The sequence below is a fragment of the Pocillopora verrucosa genome, chromosome 5 (assembly GCF_036669915.1).
Source record: "Pocillopora verrucosa isolate sample1 chromosome 5, ASM3666991v2, whole genome shotgun sequence".
In the NCBI taxonomy this organism is placed as follows: Eukaryota; Metazoa; Cnidaria; class Anthozoa; order Scleractinia; family Pocilloporidae; genus Pocillopora; species Pocillopora verrucosa.
Window position 1 is genome coordinate 20,212,153 of NC_089316.1, and position 8,136 is coordinate 20,220,288.

Consider the following 8,136-nt stretch of genomic DNA (forward strand, 5'->3'; position numbering starts at 1 on the left):
GCAGTACTAGAGGCTACTTTGACCTTTTGGAGAAGCTTTCATTTCCTCATATATTTAAGATCATTGTTTCAATTGCCTATTTGCACAATTTGACAATTGGAAAATGGCCCATTTTTGAAATGAGAAGTTGTTTCCGAGGACAACCCTTGCTGCAAATAGAGATAAGATCCTGGTCTAATGGTGTTTGCCATTCTTGCTGTATTTCCTTCAGATGACATTTCTGACACATCCATTTCATAAGGAACCATTTCATAATGAAAAATAAAGTACTATGATCTTCCCATGGATGGAACTCAGAAAAGAGATTTACAGTAGCTAACTATTTAGTCACTTTCCAAGCAACAAAGACACATTTATTTTTGCTAACCTTTCTATTCCAATTTTCAGAAAGCATCACAACCATAAAGCAGCCAATAACCACACCTTTAATTTTGTCACACCATGTTGAATTGAAAGTTGCTATTATCAAATTCCCACACCATATCATATTTTTGTGGTTCCTATTGCCACTTTTTGCAAATTAATTGCCTCTCCAACTGTATTATCTCAAGAAGGTTAGTACTTTGATCAGAATCTAAGCAAACTAAACCTTTGTATGACAAGGAACATTTACAGCACAGTATGCCTCTGTCTGCCAAAAACAAATGACAAGGTATGAGATAATTAAATTGTCAAAATCGAATATTACTTAGCAGACTGTGCTTGTCTGTGCCAAACCATTTTGAGTAGTATTAATTAAAAATGGCTTAGATTTAGAGATGTTTTTTTCTCCATAATGACTTTTCAAACACACCCCCAAATTCCATTATATTTCACCAATTCCATGGCACTGAGCAAAATATAATTTTTCTCTTCAGATTATGTGTAGAATCATGTATCCCATGTGATAATTTCAAGTCATTCTAATAAATCCGTCAGTAATTATTTCATAAATTATTTGAAACAGAATTCACTCAATTTAGTGTCCAATACCACCTTAATTTGGTGTTGAAAATGTACCTTAACCCATTAGCACCTACGTGTAAAGCGTGCCTATCCAAAAGTTAAAATTTTGGAGAAACCGGAAAAGCAAACACAATGCGCAGTAAATATTTATAAATCATCATTTCCCAAAACCAAGCTCCAATGAAAGAAGACCATTTAAATAACTTACTTTCAATGAAAAAAGCGACAGATGCTTATTAAGCTTTTACACTAAAAATCGCTAAAATTTTCCGCACGTGTGCAAACAAGTTATGCGGATCCGGATTGTAAAGTGAATATGCAAATTTGGCAGATATCATGTTAAATGGAATTTGTAAATAAGCAAGACGAAACTGACCAAGGAACGTTTCGGGAAGAAAGCTTTATTCAAAACAGTTGTTAATTTTCCGTTAGAAGCGAAAAACGTACGAATTTCTTACGAGTACGAAACCCACGAAGTAGAGTTCATCATGCTTAGATCGTTGTTTACTATAGACGTCACGGCTAGTAAATTGCGCAGCGCTATGTGGAAAATTCTAAGAGTTCTACGTTTTGACAAAAAAATCTTCGATTAAACAGTTCTTTTTGGACATCTCATTACTTAAACATGATATTTACCGAACCCTGGAATCTTCATAATAATAATATCGCTAGGTCTCGCTTGAAGTCCGAAAAGTTCGGTTTCACTTTACAGCCCCAATTCGCATCGCTTCAGAGAACCGCAGTATTGTCGACTCGAAAGCTTATTTTGTCGCTTTTAAGACCTTGATATCCATTATTTTCGGAGAAGATTATTCTATAGCATTTTTACTTTTCATTTTTGTGTTCCAGAAGGTCTAAAATAATCGGAAAGTAACGGAAAATCCGACTTGAAAATATTGACAGTCGGCCGCGCGGAAATCTGAGATTTCAAATTTGCATGTTTTCTCACGATAGCTTAAAGACAACCCACATGTACACATTTGAAGAAAACAAGAGGATCTTTACATCTGAAAGTGGCATCGAACAGGTCCTGAAACGTACAGAAATAGTAATTCGTCAATCGAATACCTTTGATTTCTGAAGCACTAAAAACACGTGTTGCTGATTATAGCTGCTGGTTTCCACTGCTAAAAGCCTCTAAAAGGAATGACCACAACTTAGCCGGTGAACCAATCACTCGAAGACATGATTACGAGCTGGATATATATGAAACTTAACCAATGATTGATGCAAACGCTCCCTCGGTAGGAAGTCAGCTCAGTCTTCCGCACTGACTGTGAGAGAAAATATTGCTATGGGTGGGTGTGTAAATTGTCGAGTAATTTAACCCTTCAACTCCCAACATTGGATTGTTAATTCTCCCCTGTGGCTACTACACATTTCCTTATAAATTAGTCACAAGAATTTGTTGTTAGATCAAGATAACAGTCTCTACCTGGTAAGATTAAGTATCCTCATTACCTGTTTGCTGGATAAGGCATGAATAATATTGGAAGAAGTGACTTATTAATCACTTTCACAAGTTAGAGGGTTAAGCAGTTGCAGAGAACAGGATTCTTCCACAGGATTCTGCTGAATCCGATAAAAAACAATACCAATGTATTTTTGAAATCCAAAACATGGTCCAAATTGTAGTTTAATACTGACTGAGCCTTCTTTTCAAAGTCTTCACATGGATAGAAATACCATGATATTTTATGAAAACACTGATGACAATCAAAATCCTCTTTTAAAACAATGCTCTATAGCAAATTTTTTATCTGCTGAAGTATCCACCCCTCATTAGTGTGTAATCACTCATTATTCTCAAGAAACTAGGAATCTGCGTTATACCAACCAACCGGATGACACAACAGCATTTTTGAATTAGAAAACACATTGCCATATATTTGTGGAGTGGTTGGTCACTAACATCCATAGAGGCTGGATCATTTAAAAATGTAAATTGGTGATCTCAAACAAATTCCCACAGCTTATGTTTAGTGATTCAATCCAAGGTAAATGAAAAATCAGCAGTGTGAAAGGTGTGAAAAAGTTACAAGATTGACAAATAGGGAACTCCAAATGCACAAATCCATGTCCAGAAAAACCTCCTCTGATCACATCCCAAAAGTAATTTAACAAAGTGCATGATTAAATAAGTTGATTGAACTAAAAAATATTTACATACTGTATGTTCACCTTATCTGTTGAGTTGGCAGGGACAAAAGAGATTTTTCACATGAGCTCTTTCTAAATTCGGACAGACACATGACCAACAACCAGGGTACTTTCTTAAGGCAGGAAGAGATAAAGGACCCTAGAAACAAGGTTGGGTCTTCATTCCCGTGAAGGAATCTGATCACAATTTTTAATAAGATGTTTTATTTGAGACATTATAGTTTGAAAATATTCTATGATATGTACATGTAAGCTGACAATCAAACTTTGTGACACAATCCAGAAGTTTACAGCTGTAATTACTCTGCCTTCAACTTCAGGAGTGAGTTGCTGATTATGGAAAATAAATCCATATTTTAAATGAACGAGTTATCCTCCACAAATATCTTCTTAGTATGTTAAAAATGAGATTTCAATTTGAAACATCTCTCATGCGTGGAAATCTAAGCATTTCAACTGAACGAAATTCCACAATCCTAAAATTAAAGTGTTTCACAGACAATGGATAGTCCGTCTGTTATTCGGACAAATGGACCGAAAACGTACACAATTCATGGTACCTCGTTTTTTCGCACCGTCTCGTCTATAACACCTCACAGTTGTAAATTCATGCAATACAACGAAGGCACAGACAATGCAAATTCCGGGAAAACACGCACATCAAGTCACCCTTCTGACGTACATTGAATTGAGAAAGTTTGGCAAAATTAGATACATCTCTAATTTACTGGACTTCTTCGGAAGAAATAACTTTGAGTTGACAAAGAAGAAGAGCTTTACGCGAGTTTCCAGTCGACGCAAAAGGTTGCAAACTCAGCACGTTTGTAAAGCGCCACGAACGCTGGGAATCTGAGATTTCAAATTTGCATGTTTCCTCACGATAAATAGCTTAAAGGCAACCTACATGCACACATTTGCAGATATCAAGAGAATCTTTATATCTGAAAGTGGCATCGAACAGGTCCTGAAACAGAAATTGTAATTTCCTCAAACACATACCTTTGACTACTAAATGACGTGTAAACTGTTGCTGATTGTTGCCACTAGTTTCCACTGTTAAAAGCCTCTAAAAGGAATGACCACAACTTCGCTGGTGAACTAATCACTCGAAGACATGATTGCGAGCTGAAGAAATATGGAACTCAAACCATGATTGATGCAAACGCTCCCTCGCTAAGAAGTCAGCTCAGCGAAAGATAACCCTTCCGCATTAAAGGTGAGAGTAAATTTCGCTATGGGTGGGTGTGTAGTTCAAGATTAATTTGGTCACATGATTAATTTGGTCACATGATTAATTTGGTCACATGATTAATTTTGTCACATGATTAATTTGGTCACATGATTAATTGACCATTGATATGCGGTCAGTGGACTACGGGACGGTGGATTAGAGAGTATGCCTGAAAACGTCCTTTGGGGGCTAAATGGGTAGGATACTGGAATGCAGTTAAATGATAACCTACGAATACTGACACTCATTTGATAATATTACAACAAAATGAAGCGGACAATTCATCTTTATTATAGAGAATTACTCATGAAATTGGGAGTTATAATTTGGTTATCTGCAGTATACTGCATGTCTGGGGGTAATTTCCTCATTTCGTACATCTTTCAATTTTTTTCTAAAATATCTAGGAAGCTGGGGATAAAAAAACCTTTTTGGCCTGTTATAGCTCAATAAGAAACTAGGAATCTGCTTTTTACCAACCAACTTGATGACGCAATACCATTCTTGAATTACGAGACACGTCACCCTATACTTAAGGAGGGGTTGGCTGCTTAAAAAAAGTCTTTCCTTAAGAAACTGTTAGGGCTTCAGGATTTAGGGCAGCATAAACATCACACTGAATTCTGGTAGTTCTACGGTTGGCTTTCTCTTTTAGCTCTTGAAATAAAAGAGTCATTCTTGATTCTTACTAAAAACCAAATATTTTTCCTACATATATATAATAAATCTCTTACAGTACACATTAAATCGTCACTGGAAAGTGTTATTCATACCCTTTTATATCTCTGATAACCTTTCTAACTGATGTTTTTTAAGTAAAGTTTCATTTCCAAAATTTGACATAAACTTGTTGCCATTTCACTACTAACATTATCACAGGCTAACTAACTTTAAAATCTTGAAATCACTTGTTTAGAATATGACCTTTTAATTTTGAAACTAAATCCAAACATTTAACAGATCAGCATGTGGTAGAATCAATACATTACATGTACAAATTCTTTAATTTAATTTCATACAAGTAATACAAAAAATGCAGAAATACACATTGAAATAAATTTGTAAGTTAATAGATGAGAAATTATTGAAAAAATCCCTTCCTTTCTTCAAAAAAGTGGTGCTGGCAAACAATCTACTCTCCCATTTGTGATCAAAGTCGTTTGTTGAAAGAAAGAACAGACTCAAGGGAGACTTCTTTCCAAGCAACTTGAGGGGAATGTCAGACTAAATTATGTTAAGACTTAAGCAGAAAAAGAAACTTATAAGTCACAAAATCAAATTTGATTCGTTTCCATATGAAATAAGAATGGGAATGGGTTGACCATAAAACTAAACACCACAACATACAGAGGCCTGTTTTTGGACCAGACAGTTTATTAAATGTATATATCCTACCCAAATAATACCCTAGACTATTACATAACAAAGATATTGGACGAATACACTAAACCAACGGTCCAGTAATCAAGAGTAGATTACATACAGGAATGAGATTAAGACACACTCAAAACTGTCGATGGTGTGGGTGGGAGGGAAACTAGAACTCTCTTGAAGCTAGAAATAAACTTGTTGCTTGCTTCTTTGCTAGATTACTAATAACACGTGCACAGATACGTAAGCGGTAATACTAAAGTAATTTCGCAATTAATGCATGAATAGCCATTATCTCTACCCAAGTCTGATGACTAATATGCTAAACAAATTGCTCAATCTTAAAGAAAAGGGAAAATACTTATTTGCACCCTGCCTGTACCCAGTTCAGGCCTCTCAGTTATCGATGTCTAGATTCATACTAATAGAGATTAATATTCACCTAAACACCACAACAGAAAGAGGCTTGTTTTGGGACCAGACAGTTTATTAAATGAATAAATCCTACGTAAATAACACACTAGACTATTACATCACTAAGATATGGGACGAGTACACTAAACCAACGGTCCGAACTCAGAAAAGGAGGAGGGGAAGTGTTAGTTAGTGTGAGGGTGTAGTGGGTTATGTCGTAGAATGGCTTTACAAAGCATGTAAGCGGAATGAAGCCGACCTGTTAAAGGCATGGTTAAATCGATGAGAATGGTGTCGGAGTGCCATTCGCCGAGAGCCTTAAACAGTTCAATGGGAACACCGCATTGGTAAGCAAATGATGCCCCACCCCTGCGAAGGGAGTGCCCGCGAAAAGCTTAGGGTCAAAACCGAGCGATGCAAGATGATTGCACAGAAAGGAAGCAAAAGATCCACAGGAAAAACCGTGAACAAGCTGGCGGTCGTCCGACCAGTTAAATGTCTGAGAGCACCTGTTAGAACCCGAGGCTGTAAAGCGAAGCGCGTTGACGATGGCTGCCGTTGGAAACAACGGAGAGCGCGGAATGCAGGGAAGTGAGATTTCTACGCGCCCACGATACTGAATGGTATTACTCCAGCGAATATTAGTGAGAACCCCCCGGGGGAAGATTTTAAAATCAGCCTTAGTTAGTTGCTTACGCGGGTCAAAGGAGGTCGGCGACATGGGTAAAAGGTGGGATTTCCGAAACATGCCATAGAAGGCAACCAAACAAATAGCCCAGAACGAAGCCTCGATGCTACTTTCCAAATTAAGCCGATCATGGAGCTGTAAGAGCATAGAGGACGAGATGGGGTGTTTCTGGCTTTTCGTTAGCCCTTTAGATCGATTGATACCAGTGATCAGTGACTTAAGCTGCCAGTTATCGAGCAGCGGGTTGGGCAGGCCAAAGTCCTTCTGAAGAATAGACCTATGATGTTCAGGTAGCTTTGAACGGAGCTTTAAGACTGCAGGCTAGGAGAGCGGTGCATGGAAGCAGTTGATCAAGCTGAACTGGGACCGGAGTGTAACCCATGTAGAGGCAGAACCTCACGTAGGTGTCGCGATAAGTTTTGAGAGGCCAACCGAGGGTCGTGTGCACCTAGAAAACACGAAGGAGTGATCCTGAGACGACATGTGATCAGTCAGAGCCAAATTGGCTGCCGCAGCGTAACCTAAGCGTCCCTAGTTACGACGGAATAAAAGGATAACAGATGAGGGTGCTCAATTTTCCAGTTGGTATATATACATACCACCGTAGGTTTCGTAGCCGTAATCACGTAGTTTCCTTGCTGAATTTCGTTGCGAACGGTTTTTTCCACCAACAATTTAAAGGTGGGATTAGTAGCCGATTTATAATTGCACATATTTACTTCGTGAATTGCGTATTAGGGTCCACCAATTGAAAGCCGTTAATAATGCCATTTGCCAAAAACGCCTCGTCCTCGTCCTCGTCCCCCGCGAGTTCGTGTAGCCATAGCTTTGTGTTAAGTGGTGAACTTAGGAGCGCTAGTAAATTTTGCGTGGCCGGTTTAATTTGCTGTTGCAATGAAGATTGTGCAACATGAACGAAACCTGAGTGGTTAAGACCGCAAGCTTTTCGTCCTGACGCGGCGATTGCATACGTGTTAGTATGCACAATTGTGAATGCATCAGCCCCTTGAATTGTTAAAATTGCGGCAAATAGAACGCCCGTCACTAGTGAAGGTTACGAATTGGGGACCAGGGTTTGGTGTGTGGTTAGAAGACCTGAAAGTAGGGAAGGGTTTGGTAGCAATGGGTTTTAAAATAATGGAGTGGAGATAATTAGAGTCGAAACTCCACGGATAATTGTACGTCGCCAGTAAAAGGCGAAGCTCATCATCCTAATTCAGCACCGAGACTCACTGGTAACAGTTTGAAAGTTCCATCGTATTAGCTAAATAGTTTTGCAGATGGTGTGGCTTAGTTTGTTACTAGTTAGAGATTATAAAAATCTTAG

General features: G+C 38.2%; 1 protein-coding gene across 5 annotated transcripts in view; it reads right to left on the reverse strand.

The window, feature by feature from the left end:
• The window catches only part of LOC131775141 (uncharacterized), a 36,905-nt gene extending 32,574 nt beyond the window's left edge, over positions 1-4,331 (reverse strand). For all 5 annotated transcript variants that reach the window (XM_066167724.1, XM_066167722.1, XM_066167723.1 and 2 more), the window contains exon 1: positions 4,105-4,331. The gene's annotated coding sequence lies outside the window, so the exon portion shown is untranslated. The remainder of the gene's footprint in view (positions 1-4,104) is intronic.
• Between the last annotated feature and the right edge of the window lie 3,805 nt (positions 4,332-8,136).